Consider the following 18,010-nt stretch of genomic DNA (forward strand, 5'->3'; position numbering starts at 1 on the left):
AAGTGCTCTTAGTGCTTAGAGAATCCATTAAATGAGGTTAAAAATCTTTCTTTTTCTTATTACACTCGCAGGAAGCACTATTTCACTCTGTGCACTATCTGTGGGATCAGAGCAACCAAAAAGCCATTCAGAACACACCTCCAAAAATACAGCTGAAGGAAATGTTGAGCTTAATGAGATCAAAACTGTAAAGCTAAGCTGCACTTTATTTTAATTGGCTCAGGTAAAAGTATGGGAAACACAATGAAAAAGACAGTGTGTTAACTGATGCAGGTAATGGCAAGTATTCTGCATTTTGGATATGAGAAAATTATTTGCAGGAGGGCATCTGGCTGAACTTTTCATATGGCTTATTGTCGGCTACAAGATAAATCGGCCTGGATTTTCTGAGACCTTCTAGCCTGATTTTGGACAGTAGTGCGGCCGACCAGCAGGGGAGATAAATTCGCTGGGAAGTTGTTATAGCAGATCCCCTTTAATTGATGCTAATTCCAAGATTTTTTTTACCAGCAGCAATGATGGCTACGGATACACCCAGACAAATATGCCATCCATCACAATCTCTGTAATTGCTACCATAGCAACGCTGGATGTTACTATAGGTAGTGGAGGAGTTCTTTAAATTTTAAATCCTCTAAGGAGTGGAGTTAATCGCTTCAGGAAGAATTGAGTAGGAAAGAAAGTGGGTGGGTGACAGGGAAGTTTTATACTTTACTGAGATGAGGAATTAGGAATTGGCAGAGTCTCTCAGTGTGGGTTTCAAAAATAGATATGGGAAAATTTTATCGAAGCACCACAGCATAAAAAGGAAATGGATATACTACTGTGGCAGGTTACAAAAAATAATTGCAGAGACTCAGTTTTAATCATACCCTTCCTGAAAGATATTGGGACTTAAAGTAGGGGAAATCTATATATACAAAGAACTTTACTGAAGTTATAGTACTTCAAGAATCTTCTCTTAAACAGCAGTGAGGGAGCCAGCCATCTGCCTCGAACTGATGTGGAGGATTAATGAATTAAACCGAAGTAAGAGAACATTTGGCGGTAAATCTTTGTCTTGATCACCTGGGGGGACCATAGAGGGGAGAATCTGGTGTACTCCTTTAACTCCATTAATTTCAATCTACCTCTTGTGGCCTCGTGATTATAAAGTTGTTAATGGTAAAATTGAAATAAGAACAGAACAAAAAATAAAAACTATTATGATATTGAATTTCAGGACAGCAGACTTTGAGAGGATGAAATGCTGCAGGAATGTACACAATTATGTACAAGGAATTCAAGAAAGTAACATTATATTGGGGATGGAGTTATAAGCTTGAGCGCATAATAATAAGATAATAGCCAGCAAGTTCCTGAGTGCTCCTTCCATACTGCCACTGAACTTTGCTGGAAGTGTAGCGGAAAACCCTGTTTGTAAGCAGAATAATCATGACATTTTTAGCTTATTATTTTGTAGTGTAAATAATTAAAAAATGATAAAGAATTCTATAACGAACACTAACAGTCGCCATCCCCTGTTCCCCATTCAGAAAGGGTAATTGTGAACATCACAGTCTACAAATACATCTCAAGATTTTTGGTTACTATTTGTTTTCTTTGGAACAAAGGATGCTGAGAGGAGATTTAATTGAGGTGTATAAAATTATGAAGAGCCTAAAGAAAGTGAATAGGAAGGACCTATTTCCATAAGCAGAGAGGTCAATACCAGGGGACACAGATTTAAAGTAATTGGTAAAAGGGTGTTGAGGAGTAATTTTTTTCACCCAGAGAGGGTCTGAAACTCACTGTATTAAAGGGTGGTAGAGGCAGAAATCTTCATCACAATTAAAAAATACTGGAATGTGCACTTGAAGTGCCGTTACCGACAGGGCTACAGACCAAGAGCTGGAAAGTGGGTTTAGGCTGGTACAGACAAGAAAGGCTGGATGGTTTCCATCTGTGCTGGAAATTTTCTGTTTCTATGTTTCTTTAATAGGTGTATTGTATAGAAAAATAAATAGCTTTCATTTTGTGGTACAGTTCTTCAGTTCTGCCTTCTCATAAGCAGAAATTTTTAAGCATCTTTGTCTTTCTTTTCCTCCTCCAGAGATGGCTTTGAACAGACATAATGGTCCTGATATTTATGGAGAGGCACATCGGGAGGAGTTCTGGATGGGAAACTCAGAAGTATGGGTTTCTCAGACATCCTGCAGATATTAAGTGCTGGATATCTTTTCATTTTTTACTGCAGATTTCCCTCCCGACAGCCAGCCTGATTGATAGGTTGATTGCATGTTAGGTGTGAAAGCCTGCAGCATAAAGCGGTAGCCGAGGAACAGAGAGCAGGGAAAGAGGCAGGGAGCCATCACGGTCGGGGGTTCCTTTGGTTAGGAGGGTGGAAAGATTGTGCAGAGGAAAGAACGACAAAGTAACTGTTTTAGGAGATAGGTGCATATGTTTCTTGAGGACAAGGTGTTCTTGTTGCTGGATCTAACTGAACAACATCTTTCACATTTTGGCAGTGGGCTTCCAGCCAAATAGACAGCCTGACTGACAGGCTGACTGCCTGTTGGGCAGGAATGTAGCTGGGGAGCAGATGCCAGGCATGTTGGTGTGTTGCAAGGGTTGTGGGTGGGGGGGAGGGGGGGGGGGGAGGGTTGGTGGTGGTGGTGGTGGTTGGGAAGAATTCAGAGATTGTGGTGTTGGGGAGATTTTAGGGGAGAGTTGGAGATTGTGTGGGAGAGTCAGAGAACCTCAGGTGGATAATGAGGTTAGCTTCTTGGGCCTGGAGGAAACATTCCTGCTCCTCTTGGCCCACAAGCAGAATTGTAAATGCACTTGCCTTATGGATCTGACCCTTCTTATCCCCTTTGACCTGCTAGGTTCCCGATCCCCAGGAAACCCAGCCAAAGTTAATTAAAATTTTTTTAAAACTGTTAAAATGGAGGCTTGCAGCTTCTTTAAAAGATTTCAGTGACCGACTTGTCTCCAGAGAGCAGTTTGGTTGCCATCCCTCACCCGTCTCCTCCATTAAAACCAGAAGTGGGCGGGTTGGAGGTGGGTTTGAAATTTTAAAATGTTTTACTTCCCACCTAACCCAAACCCATCTGTTCTTGGGGGAGGTTAAGATTATTTTCATTGAGCGTTGTCCACCAAGACCCCTTTCAACTTCATCCTTAGCTACTTTACCACCGTTCATGATTATATATGTTGTCTAGTTTGCCTTTCTATGTACAATATTTTACGCTTATCTGCATTAAGTCTATTCTGACATTATTCAGCTCATTCTCATTTCTGTCAAACTCTTTCTATAGTTTCTGGGTTGCCTGTTTTGATTTCATTGCCCCTCTGAGTTTGGTGTCATCTGCAAATTTAACCAATTTGCATTAGGTTTCTGAATCCTAATCATTGATGTAAATTAGAAATGATCATGGTCCCAACACTGAATCCTCACTTGAGCACTGTACTCCATTCAAGTATTTCCTCCCATCCTACATTACTCCTCTTCCCAGTGCCTGCTCATTTCTACCCTATAGGCAACTTCTTATCCGTACCCCAATTTTCTTTGAATCCCAAAAGTTTTGAACTTAATTAATAATCTTTCATGTAGAACTTTATCAAATGCTTTTTTGGAAGTCTAGGTACACATTGTCATTCCATAGCTGACTTAAGTTGTTACTATCTCAAATAAATAGAGGAGGTTTGTCAGTCAGGATCTTCCCCATCTGAAGTACACGAACATTCAAAACACAAGAAACTAAAATACAAATCCCATAAATGATCCTTCAATCCTCTATACATTAAAATTCAAATTCCCATACACTGACATTCACAATTATATACTAACATTCAATCTCATACCCTCAAACTCATAGCATAACATTCAAGCTCTCTACAATAATATTAAAATCCCCAAATACAAAAATTCAAACTTCTATTAAAAAATATTCATCAAAATTCAAACCCCATACTATAAGTTCAGACTCCAATATTCTAAAATTTAATACCATATACACTTAACCTTATATCACATTAACTAAAACTCATAACCTAACATTCAAACACCATACACTAAGCTTTAAAGCCATTACACTAAATATCAAACCTCACAAATTTTAGGTCAAACCATATACACCAGAATTCAACCTCACATTCAAACTTCATACTGTTTAATTCAAACCCCTATATATTAAGGTGAAATGCCACAATCCTAAATATTATATCCCACACACTGAAAATCAAACCCCATACATTAAGGTGCAACGCCACTATCCTAGATTTCATACCCCAGATGCTGAAAATCAAACCCCATACATTAACTTTCAACCACATACACGAATATTCCAAGAACGTACTGTCAAATTCGAACCCAAACACGAACATTCAACCATATACATTAGTTCAAATTCACAATCCTAAGTATCAGACTCCATACACCAAAGATCAAACTCCTTACAATAAAATTAAATGGCTGGTGCTTTTCTCTTTCTAACTCAGTCTGTGCTGCTCCATTATAGTTCACTGCTACTACTCCAGATCTGCTTATCTTGATGGTGCTACCTCTGCTATCTTGTCCACTGCCCACTCTCTAAAGTTACTGTTCTTCTTTGGATTGGAATGTTTTCAATTTTGTAGGCTGAGGGATTGGAATAAAGTCTGTTTTATGATTGATAGAAAATACTACTACTTCTTTGATCTAAAGCAGGAGTCTGCAACCTGCAGCTCCGGAGCTGCATGCAGCTCTTTAACATCTCATTTGCGGCTCCTAACCTTTTCCAATTGGATCGGATTAACACGAAAAAAAGCCTAAAAAAAGTCAAGAAAGATAAAAAAGCTAATCATTATGTTGCACTTTACGATTTTAAATGATTATTTTAACAAAAGACATCATCGTGATCTAAATCAACCTGTTTGTGTGGTATAGAGACACCATCTTCTTTTTCTTTGGCCTCCTTGTCTCAAGAGACAATGGGTAAGCGCCTGGAGATGGTCAGTGGTTTGTGAAGCAGCGCCTGGAGTGGCTATAAAGGCCAATTCTAGAGTAACAGACTCTTCCACAGGTGCTGCAGATAAAATTGGTTGTCGGGGCTGTTACACAGTTGGCTCTCCCCTTGCACTTCTGTCTTTTTTCCTGCCAACTGCTAAGTCCCTTTGACTCGCCACTCTTTAGCCCCGCCTTTATGGCTGTCTACCAGCTCTGGCGATCACTGGCAACTGACTCCCACGACTTGTGATCAGTGTCACAGGACTTCATGTCGCGTTTGCTGACATCTTTAAAGCAGAGACATGGATGGCTGGTGGGTCTGATACCAGTGACGAGCTCGCTGTACAATGTGTCTTTGAGGATCCTGCCATCTTCCATGCAGCTCACATGGCCAAGCCATCTCAAGCGCCGCTGACTCAGTAGTGTGTACAAGCTGGGGATGTTGACTGCCTCGAGGACTTCTGTGTTGGAGATACGGTCCTGCCACCTGATGCCAAGGATTCTCCGGAGGCAGAGAAGATGGAATGAATTGAGACGTCGCTCTTGGCTGACATACGTTGTCCAGGCCTCGCTGCCATAGAGCAAGGTACTGAGGACACAGGCTTGATACACTCGGACTTTTGTGTTTCGTGTCAGTGCACCATTTTCCCACACTCTCTTGGCCAGTCTGGACATAGCAGTGGAAGCCTTTCCCATGCGCTTGTTGATTTCTGCATCGAGAGACAGGTTACTGGTGATAGTTGAGCCTAAGGAGGTGAACTCCTGAACCACTTCCAGAGAGTGGTCGCCGATATTGATGGATGGAGCATTTCTGACGTCCTGCCCCATGATGTTCGTTTTCTTGAGGCTGACAGTTAGGCCAAATTCGTTACAGGCAGCCGCAATCCTGTCGATGAGACTCTCCAGACACTCTTCAGTGTGGGATGTTAATGCAGCATCGTCGGCAAAGAGGAGTTCCCTGATGGTCTTCGCACTTAGACAGACAAGGTTGAACAACCTGCCATCTGATCTTGTGTGGAGGAAAATTCCTTCTTCTGAAGACTTGAACGCATGTGAGAGCAGCAGTGAGAAGAAGATCCCAAACAGTGTAGGTGCGAGAACACAGCCCTGTTTCACGCCACTCAGGATAGGAAAGGGGTCTGATGAGGCGCCGCTGTGCTGAATTGTGCCTTTCATATTGTCATGGAATGAGGTGATGATGCTTAGTAGCTTTGGTGGACATCCGATCTTTGTTAGTAGTCTGAAGAGACCATGTCTGCTGACGAGGTGAAAGGCTTTGGTGAGATCAATGAAAGCAACGTAGAGGGGCATCTGTTGTTCGCGGCATTTCTCCTGTAGCTGTCGAAGGGAGAACAGCATGTCAAAGGTGGATCTCTCTGCTGGAAAGCCACACTGTGCCTCAGGGTAGACACGCTCCGCCAGCTTCTGGAGCCTGTTTAAAGCGACTTGAGCGAAGACCTTCCCCACTGTGCTGAGCAGGGAGATTCCACGGTAGTTGTTGCAGTCACCGCGGTCACCCTTGTTTATACAGAAGTTGATAATATTGGCATCGTGCATGTCCTGTGGTACTGCTCCCTCATCCCAGCACAGACAAAGCAGTTCATAGTTGGTTGCGATCATTATTGTTTCTAATATAACTGAGATGATAAATTGTTCTGAATCACTATTATGACCACGGCAGGAGTAATGCTCCGTTAATTCAGTCCCACGACTCCACAGATCACAGCATATCAAGAAAGTGATCCACCTACCAAAGAATAGCCAAATTAGATACTATTTGTCCCCCAGAATAAAGCATACCAAACCAGGTTTCTTTAAACAACAACAACATTAACTATTCTGTTACGACCAGGTGAGAAAGGTGTCTAGGGGTCTTTTACTGTCTTCACCTGGTCTTATTGTAACAGGGTTTAAATTTAAACACAGTGTTTTGAGCTCCCCCTGTGGTGAATCCTTGTTCACCACTTTCCAATTATAAGGCAAAGAAATAGCATCAACAGGCTTTCTTATGTTTACAGAAGAAAAGTGAAATTTATTAAACCTTAAACTTAAACTCTAATATGGTTAATGCCTATGGATATACGACGTGTCCATGCTAGCATGCACATGCGATACAGTCATGTAAATAGGGACAGAAAAGAGAAAAATAAAATGGAGAGGTTTGAGGCAATCTCTGAAGAGTTTCTCTTTTACTGTGCTTCGAGCTCACTGTAGTCCTTTTGTAAGTAGTCTTGCTTTTCATTGGGGCCCAGTATTCTTCTTAAACCTTGCTCACTGTAGGAAACTTTTCTCTCTTGGTGTTCGTGTGTCTTCAATGGTTTCCGAAGCTGGTGAGAGTGAGATGAGAACAGACAGGAGAGAGGTGTTCTCAGTCCAGGAGAAAACAGCTTTCTGATTTCAAATTCCTTGTTGAAAGCTCAAATTCAAAAAACTCCAACATTCATGTGATTAAACTGGCCTGACCACATCTGTTTGTGTGTTCAGATGTCTTAGTAGTTAACCTGGAATGCTTCAATGTCTGGTAATCAAAAGTCCATTATGGATTAAATTGGAGCAGGGGATAGCTCCTTTGTCCTTTGAAGTACTGTCTGTTGATATGCTAATGTCTCTCTCCAGCCAAAGTCTGCAATTGTTTTTTTTAAAGCAAGCTCTTTCTTCACCGACAACTGTTTAAAATCAATGTTCATGTGATAAAATTAATTTTCCTCATTCTTGGCAGGTGGGGGGCTTGCCTGACAATATATTAGAAAAGAAATAATAAGTCTTAAACAATGAGATAAATCTATATATGAAAATATTTTTTCAAAACTCCTTATTCTTCCTAGCCCTCATGCATACACACATACATACAAAAAACGGTTAACTGGGGGAAAAGGATTTTTTAGTTTACAGCTGTTTTTAGGAATAAAAAGGGAAAAAATAAAATGATTAAGTTTATTACGTTCTGGTAGGATGTTTTTGGTATGGTGACGTGTTCCAGAATTGAGTAGCTGGATGCCACTTGAAGTCTCTCCAGGCGAGGTTGATGAACAGTTTGGAATGGGTAGGCATTCAAGGCAATTTGTCTGCAGCAGGCGTCACACAGGTCTTTCAGCAAAGGTGTAGCAACAGGTCTGCTTGAGTTTTGAAGCAGTCGTCTAGCAGTAAAAGCTTTCTTGAGATTTCAGGATCTCCCAAAACACAGGAGGCCACAGGAACCACTCGAGACAGGGATTCTTCAAAGACTGAAGGCAATAGGAATCTGCTACCTCTGACATACAGGGATTCTTTGAAAGGCAGTCTTCCGCGACAGAGAGAAGTAACTATTTTTTTCCTGGGTGTTTTTTCTCTCTCTCCTGGCAGATCACAGCCACATTTCAAATGCAGGATTTCTTTTTCAAGAGATGCAAGTCTTCCTTTACAGAGAGAGATCTTTCTCTCCAGTCTCCAGGCAGGTCACAGCCAGATTTCAACTGCTTGCTCCTTGCCCAGCTCACTGGTCTTTTCACAATCCAAAAAATGAAACTAACTTCAACAATCAAGTTATTTGATAATCATAAATATTGACCTGTCATTCCATTGCTGAGTTGCTTGAAAACAGTATCACTCAGTTCAAACCCACCAGGTTTCAGCAATCAATCTCCACAGAAAAAAATCCTTTCCTCAGTTTATAAAAACACACAGAATTCTAAGTTTCAATACAAAAACAAAACTCTTGTAACAATCACAAGAATCAATAGCCTAAAAAATTGTCTTATTTCTACACTTCTAAGCTAAAGTTGTTTTTAAAGGTGACTTTACATACAAAATTATTGTAAAAAAGTCCAAAAACTTGATAATTCAGTCTTCAGTCTATTTTAATTTCAATTGTTTTCCTATTGACACATAATGTCAATAAATATAATATTTATTATATATGCAAATTATGCATTCTACCAGAGACACTTGGCAATTTGCCAGTTATTTGGTTTAGAAATGCTGAATTTTTGTCTTGTGCCTCCCAATAGTTTTTATTTTCAGCAAATTAAAAAAAAGACTTTTCAGGTAAAAAAGGTGCAGATAACTAGGGCTGAATTTTATAAGCTCACCGCTATTCTTGGCAGCAAGCTCAAAAGAAGGCACGGCGTATGCGCGACTTGCACGCCACTGAGCCCCTGCGCTATTTCAAGCCCTTAGGAAAAAAATGAATTTTTAAAGCAACATTACTGTGAATTTTCTTTAAAAAAAAATTAAAAGCTGGAAAGCTGGAAGCCCTTTCCCAACACCGCCCCCCCCTCCCCCAACCAATGATTTTTTTTATTGGCCTATATCACGAATATAACTTTATTCCCACCCCGAACATTGCCCACCAACCTTGTCACATTTGCTCTTCAACCCCTTCCCACCATCCCACAGGCAATAAAAAATGTTTTCCCTCCTCCCCCCTCCCCACCAGTGTCTCGCCTTGGAACTCTGAATGGAGATCCGAAGGCATGGGAGTTTCTATCGGCGGCTGTAATATCAGGGTGGGACGGCCGCCAGAACAAGGTAGGTTAATATGAATGATTTTACTTTAATTATAATATTAAATGAAGGCCTCGCTACCAAGCAGCGGGGCCGCATTGTGGCCTTGCTGCTGCCATTAAAATGCAGAGTGGCCTTCTCGGCGTCGGGGTTCATGGCAGTCCTCTACCGGAAGAATTTTCCGGGCTCCCCGCCTCGACCCCCGATGCTGTAGGCCTCATAAAATTCAGCCCCTGGTCTAAAGGCACCAATGATGGACCATCCTTTTAAAAGTGCCCAGGCCTAAATCAGGAAAAGAAACTCATGAATGCAAGCATCCAAATAGAATATAAGTGACCTTGGTTTTCTGGGGCCAGATAATGGGAGATCTAGCCCAGAGACTGTTTCCCGGACACCCACCCTTTATTGTACAAGAGTTTTCTTCTACCCAGTATAATTATATTTTTGATGATCATTCATGTGTTAGGGTCACTTTTCAACTCCCACTTTATCTATCCTTTCCACAAAATAAAAAGCTAAATGGTACCAATTCTCACTTTGCTTGCAAAGTAATTGCAATGAAAGTAGTATGTGCCTACAAACTTCTACAATGTATTTTTTAGGAATGGGTGTCCAACCTATGGCGTTATGGATCACTGAGCCTTGGCATTCAGTCTTCAAAGCCCAGGCAATGCAGTATAATTTGCATTTATATTTCTTATTTTCTGGTTATTCTTGATTGAATTTTGTGCACCTGGAGTTTTGGAAAGGGCTGTTCTGAACGCTTTTGCCTCATTGGTGAATAAGTCCTTTATATCTGGCCCCTGAGGGTCCCTTTTTGCAATCAAAAAGACAAAAGTTAGGCTATTCCTGTTATGCAAATAAAATTCAAAGAAAATTAAGATCCAAGGTTATTTAAAGGGAAAATAGCACTTTATCTTAACTTAGATGACAACTTTTAATTTACAAGTGTAAATATATCAGCAAAGCAGCTATTTAACAATATTCTGATATGTGAAATACAGACTAGCTGTCACTTGCTAAGTACTCTTTTTGTAATCTCATTTATTTTCTAAGCAGTTCTTCTAATGATAAATTTAAACACTTACATAGAGTATGAATGGATAGGCTAAAGATGCACCTAACACTAGGCATCCAGCTTCATTATCATTGAGCTGACGAGCTGTGGACATCTGATGAGCATCCCAGGTAGCTCACTGGAGAAGAGGACTCAAAGATTGGGCTATTGTGATGCCAGCTGCAGCCCTCAGGTAAGATGTTAAAGGGGACAGGGGATGGATGGGAAGGAAGGTGATCGAGACGGAAGGCAATTATCAGTTCTTTGACCATTAAAAAAAAAATCGGCTCCCTGATAATGAAGGAGATGAAATTGTACTTGGGTGTGGTACTAAGCCACACAGACTAGAATGATTCAAGTTTTTCCTGGCCTGTTCCAAGCTAGTTGTTCTCAGTCAAATTTTTTTTTATTTGTTCATGGGATATGGGCGTTGCTGACAAGGCCAGCATTTATTGCCCATTCTTAATTACCTTGAAAGGGTGGTGGTGAGCTGCCTTCTTGAACCGCTGCAGTCCATGTGGGGAAGGTACACCCACAGTGCTGTTAGGAAGGGAGTTCCAGGATTTTGACCCAGCGACAGTGAAGGAACGGCAATATAGTTCCAAGTCAGGATGGTGTGTGGCTTGGGGGGGAGCTTGCAGGTGGCAGTGTTCCCATGCAACTGCTGCCCTTGTCCTTCTAGGCGGCAGAGGTCGTGGGTTTGGAAAGTGCTGTCGAAGGAGGCTTGGTGAGTTGCAGCAGTGCATCTTGTAGATGGTACAGACCGCTGCCACTGTTTTTGGTGGTGAAGGGAGTGAATGTTTGTGGACAGGATGCCAATCAATTGGGTTGCTTTGTTCTGGACAGTGTCGAGCTTCTTGAGTGTTGTTGGAGCTGCACCCATCCAGGCAAGTGGAGAATATTCCATCATACTCCTGACTTGTGCCTTGTAGATGGTGGACATGCTTTGGGGAGTCAGGAGGTGAGTTACTCGCCACAGAATTCCCAGCCTCTGACCTGCTCTTGTAGCCATGGAATTTATACGGTTAGTCCAGTTCAGTTTCAGGTCAATGGTAACCCCCAGGATCTTGATAGTGGGGGATTCAGGAATCGTAATGCCATTGAATGCCAAGGGGAGACGGTTAGCTCCTTTCTTGTTGGAGATGGTCATTATCTGGCACTTGTGTGACACGAATGTTACTTTCCACTTATCAGCCCAAGCCTGGATATTGTCCAGGTCTTGTTGCATTTCTACATGGACTGCTTCAGTATCTGAGGAGTTGCAAATGCCGCTGAACATTGTGCAATCATCAGCAAACATCCCCACTTCTGACCTTATGATTGAAGGAAGGTCATTGATGAAGCAGCTGAAGATGGTTGGGCCTAGGACACCAACCTGAGGAACTCCTGCTGATGTCCTGGAGCTGAGCTGATTGACCTGCAACAACCACAACCATCTTCCCTTGTGCTAGGTATGACCCAACTAACAGAGAGTTTTTCCCCTGATTCCCATTGACTCCAGTTTTTCTCGGGCTCCTTGATGCCATACTCGGTCAAATGCTGCCTTGATATCAAGGGCAGTCACTCTCACCTCTTGAGTTCAGCTCTTTTGTCCATGTTTGAACCAAGACTGTAATGAGGTCAGGAGCTGAGTGGCCCTGGCAGAACCCAAACTGAGCATCACTGAGCAGGTTATTGCTAAGCAAGTGCTGCTTGATGGCACTGTTGATGACACCTTTCATCACTTTACTGATGATTGAGAGTAGGCTGATGGGGTGGTAATTGGCCGGGTTGGACTTGTCCTGCTTTTTGTGTACAGGACATACCTGGGCAATTTTCCACATTGCAGGGTAGATGCCAGTGTTGTAGCTGTACTGGAACAGCTTGGCTAGGGGCGTGGCTAGTTCTGGAGCACATGTCTTCAGTACTATTGCCGGAATGTTGTCAGGGCCCATAGCCTTTGCAGTATCCAGTGCCTTCAGTCGTTTCTTGATATCACGCGGAGTGAATCGAACTGGCTGAAGACCGGCATCTGCGATGCTGGGGGCTTCAGGAGGAGGCTGAGATGGATCATCAACTGGGCATTTCTGGCTGAAGATTGTTGCAAATGCTTCCGCCTTATCTGTTGCACTGATGTGCTGGGCTCCCCCATCATTGAAGATGGGGATATTTGTGGAGCCACCTCCTCCTGTCAGTTGTTTAATTGTTCACCACCATTCATGGCTGGATGTGGCAGGACTGCAGAGCTTACATCTGATCCGTTAGTTGTGGGATCGCTTAGCTCTGTCTATCGCATGCTGCTTACGCTGTTTGGCATGCAAGTAGTCCTGGGTTGTAGTTTCACCATGTTGACACCTCATTTTGATGTATGCCTGGTGCTGCTCTTGGTATGCCCTCCTGCACACTTCATTGAACCAGGGTTGAACCCCCGGCTTGATGGTAATATTAAAGTGGGGGACATGTCGGGCCATGAGGTTGCAGATTGTGGTTAAGTACAATTCTGCTGCTGCTGATGGTCCACAGCGCCTCACGGATGCCCAGTTTTGCATTGTTTGATCTGTTCGAAATCTATCCCATTTAGCACGGTGGCAGTGCCACACAACAGGATGGAGGGTATTCTTAATGTGAGGACGGGATTTGGTCTCCACAAGGAATGTGCGGTGGTCACTCCTACCAATACTGTCACGGACAGATGCATCTGCGGCAGGCAGATTGGCGAGGACGAGGTCAAGTATAATGTTCCCTCACCACCTGCTGCAGACCCAGTCTATCAGCTATATCCTTTAGGACACAGCCAGCTTGGTTATGAGTGGTGCTACCGAGCCACTCTTGGCGATGAACATTGAAGCCCCCCCACCCAGAGTACATTCTGCACCCTTGCCACCCTCAGTGCTTCCTCCCAATGGTGTTCAACATGGAGGACTACTGATTCATTACCTGGGGGGGGCGCACGGTGGGCTTAGTCGGTAATCAGCAGGAGGTTTCCTTACCCATGTTTGATCTGATGCCATGGGGTCCGGAGTAGATGTTGAGGACTCCCAGGGCAACTCCCTCCTGGCTGTATACCACTGTGCCGCCATCGCTTTCTGTGAGAGAGGACATACCCAGAGCTGGTGATGGCGGTGTCTGGGACATTGTAAGATACGATTTGGTGACTATGTCTGTGTCAGGCTGTTGCTTGACTAGTCTGTGGGACAGCTCTCCCAACTTTGGCACAGGCCCCCAGATGTTAGTAAGGAGGGCTTTGCAGGATCGACAGGGCTGGGTTTGCCATTGATCTTTTCCAGTGTCTAGGTCGATGCCGGGTGGTCCGTCTGGTTTCATTTCTTATTGACTTTGTAGCGGTTTGATGCAACTGAGTTCCTTCCCTAAAATGTATTAGTGAACTGGATGGGTTTTTAACAACAATGGTTTCACAGCCATAATTAGACTAGCTTTTAATTCCGCATTTATTAATTGAATTCAAATTCCACCGTTTGCCGTGGAGGGATTCAAACCCTTGTCCCCAGTGCAATACCCTGGGTTTCTGGTCCAGTGATAGTATCACTATGCCACCCCCTAAATGCCAATGAAGGTGTTACAATTGGCCTCAATGTTCCAGGATAGATTAAAGGAAAAATTAGACTCGGTTCCCTGCTATGTTTACCATATTTTAGCCTAGAAATTTGACTGCTTATTCCTCTTTTTTTTGGGTGCTAGACAAGCTCCTAATATGGCAGGCATAAATTCATTTTAAGCCAGAAATGCACCGCCTGCCAAATTGGTGTACGCAGAAACATAGGTGTCCATGGCTCATGCCTGAAACAGAGCTCTTGAGAGTGTCGTGAATTATTTGGTCTGTCTTCTGCTTCTGGCACATAACATGGGCAAGCTTGAAGATTGTGCATTTAGTTTTCAGGGCCTGGCTATCATCACACTGCATTTACTTTCTCCATCTACAATCTGCTGTTTGTCAGCACCAAATCTGTTTCTCTCACCTCATGTGCCTTTTGGGCTGTAACTTAAAATCTAATGATCTTAATCTAGAACTTGTTTTTTCGATTTATTAAAACTATGCTTTGCTTCCTGAGAGACTTTTTTTAGTTGTGGATGATCAAGTATTAATATGAATGTGTTTGTCAAGTAGAAAGTAGATCATTTTTGTTTCATCGACAAATAGACTTGTGTTTTGGGGTAAATAATGAATCTTTGAATAGGTGACTAATAGAACTGGCCAAAATAATGTTAAAAATTACAATGTTTTACAGTGATCACCCACACATAAGCACAAGCACATACATACATATACACACACACACACGCACAAACAGATACACACACACACACGCACAAACAGATACATACACACACACGCACAAACACATACGCACGTACGCACACAAACTTAAAATTACCACTAAATTCCCTTGAAATAACACACCAATTTCACAGTCCCTTAAAAATAGTTTTTGACATTGATCAATCAGGTGTTAAATCCACTACCATCCGCTTTGATTGTCATTGTAGCTACAAACTAACACTGGGGTAATTTGTCGAATGACTGAGATGTCAGGCAGATGAGATGTCACAGTTACTAAACACTGCTGATGGAGGCCATTCAAAAGGTATATTTCCTTTGAATGTATCTCTGGGTTTGACAGAGCTGTGTTGTTTTTCCCTCTGATCCTCTTCGGCCACCTCTGTGAAAAACCTGATCAATTCCATGTATTTTGCCTAAAGGTTTTTAGAAGGTGGAGCTCCATTCCAGGTGTGCCACCTGCAGGCAATTATTTTCTGACACAGAAAGTGAAAATGCAATCAACTTGCCTATAATTGGCTGTAAAATCACTGAGAAGCATGCTAAGATGGCCTGACATAGGATAAGAGATCAGAGGAACAGTTTTAAGAAACATCTATTTGGCTTCTAAGTCAGAACTGTGATTCCAGTGCCTCTCCCCTCAACAGCTGGTGCACCAGAAAAATAAAATGGTCAGGGAAAAACCCTGTGCAAATTAATTCTTCTGGAGAAAAGAAATAACTATTTACAAGAAACTTCTTAGGCTCATATAGTTTGAGAATATGCTGCCAAAAGAACAAGATGTAATCTACTGGCAGGGTAATTTTTATTTGTTTGTCTTTATCCACTCTTCTTGCACTGATTTCACATTTAAATGGCAAACTACAGATGCTTCAATCAATTATTTAAAAAGCATTTCCTCAGGAAAAGTAAAACTGTCCACAGAACTATAATTGAACAACTGGTCTAATGATACAGGCATATTTGCAAACTAGAAAAAAATTGAATTGTAGCTTATATTTTAAATTCTTGGATCCATATTTTCCTTGTGTAAACAACACCGAGAAAGATATGAGGAAATAATTTGTATTCATTATCAGCTAAATGTGATTCCTTGCCATTGTTAAGTGCTGATATCTACATAACAAAAGTGGAGGGGAAGGTATCCTTTTTAAATGTTTTGTTAGTCACTTGTAAAGTCAAGAATGTGCTTGTTGAACAAAATTCCTGGGGTTAGAGAAAGCCCAAAGCCTGATGACTGCTTGAGGGGGTGGTGGCGGGGGGAGTGGGGAATGTCTGTGGTGGAACCTAGTTATACCAGGATTCCACTCTGTCTGGAAAAGGTCTTTTGCTTTTGTATTAGTGTCAAAGGTCTCCTCCTTTAGACACTAAAAAGCTATTTACAAAATTGTGCTCCCAGTCGAAAGCCTCACCAACTTGCAGAGAATATCATGAACTGACGCCCACCCTCCTCATGAAAATGAAAGGATGAAAAATCATGGGGTGAGGTAGGAGTATGCCTGAATTTCCAGAGGTGTCATTGTGCCAAGTAAATGATTTTGTAAAATGACAGCTAATATTTTCTGTTCTTCTCACCATCAAATTCAACTTATTCCATCCAGTGCTGTGTCAGCTTCAAATGAGAGAAATTAATATATTTGAATAAAATAAACACTAAATAATTTACATGGAAAATGTTAATACATTAACATTATGACATACATTAACACATGTTAGAAATATTTATGCTTCCAGGAGCAAGTTTAGGAATGCGATCAAAAGATAATGTCTGCCTAATTAACAACAAAGCAGAAAATTCAGATCTCATAATTCCCACTTAGCAGCTCTATCTCAGAACAAATTAAGCCCAATTGAATGATTTATTTGGCATTTATATTTGTTTAACGATTAACCAGAAGCACATTCCAGCTCCTCCATCTCAATTTTATACATTTTTAAACTTATGTAACAGCTGCTCAACTCTAAACATTACTTGAACATAGACTGAAAAGCATTGGAATACAAGAAAGAATTAGAGCTCTGGTGCATTTGAATATGCTGACCTTTCCCAGCACCAGGCATAAAACATACAATTTAAATGGTTTTCCTCCAGTAAAATACTAAGAGCAACTTTGTTCTCCTTTAAAAGTATTAATGTACATCTTTGTTATTCTTTCATGGAATGTGGGCATCACTGTCAAGACCAACATTTGTTACTCATTCTTAATTGCCCTTGACAACAGAGTGGCTTGCTAGGCCATTGCAGAGTCAAACATTGCTGTGAGTCTTGAGTCACATGCAGGCCAGACCAGGTAAGGACATTATTGATCCAGGTTTTTAGATCAATTGATGATAGCTTCATGGCATCAGTAATGATACTATCTTACAATTCCAGATTTTTAAAAAAAGTAATTGAATTTATATTCTTCTAGCTGCCATGGTAAGATTTGAACCCATGTTTTCAGGGCTTTGGATTATAAATCCAGTGACATTACCACTATGCCACCATCTCCTCAACTAGTTATCAAATTAGTAAGTGTATTTCAGTTACCTCCAGTTGAATTTGTACCTCATGAATTTGATAGTATGGCCCATTAGAAAATGGCAAATCAGCATGTACTTAGACTAATCATCATTTTTGCAATTGTCACAGTTAGCAAACTGCTAAATCACCACCACTTCCAAAGAGACAAAGATAATTCTGACAAAATGCCACTGACTTGAAATGTTAACTCTGCTTTTCTGGTCCAATTAAGATGCTGCTTAGCCTTTAGAGAGTTTTCAACTTTTTCAGTTTAGGCAAATTCAGCTATTCAGTGAGGAAAGCAGCAATGCACAGGTGATGGCTCCTTGCAACATTCAAAATCCCAGTTTTCTTACTGAAAGAACATGCATAGCAAACAAAGGTCACCTTTCAGAGCTAAAGGTAGGCAAGTTCTTGTCCAAACTGTGTGAGTGTATCAAGAACAAAATGCTGGAAATCTGAAATAAAAACAGAAAATGATAGAAATACTCAGCGGGTCTGGCAGCATCTGTGGAAAAAGAAACAGAGTTAACTATTCAGTATAACCTCTGAACTCTTCAGCATGGCGTCTTTTGTTCTTTGTTCTTCTGACTCTTGGAGAGCATTTCCCATTCCGTCACACAATTCCCAATAATCTGAAGAACCTTGAAAATAAAGCAGACCTTCCTATACCTCACAGGCTTGACTGGCACTTCAATTTGCAAAGTCCTCTTCTGGATTGTC

Source organism: Heterodontus francisci, chromosome 1, assembly GCF_036365525.1.
Source record: "Heterodontus francisci isolate sHetFra1 chromosome 1, sHetFra1.hap1, whole genome shotgun sequence".
Classification (NCBI taxonomy): Eukaryota; Metazoa; Chordata; class Chondrichthyes; order Heterodontiformes; family Heterodontidae; genus Heterodontus; species Heterodontus francisci.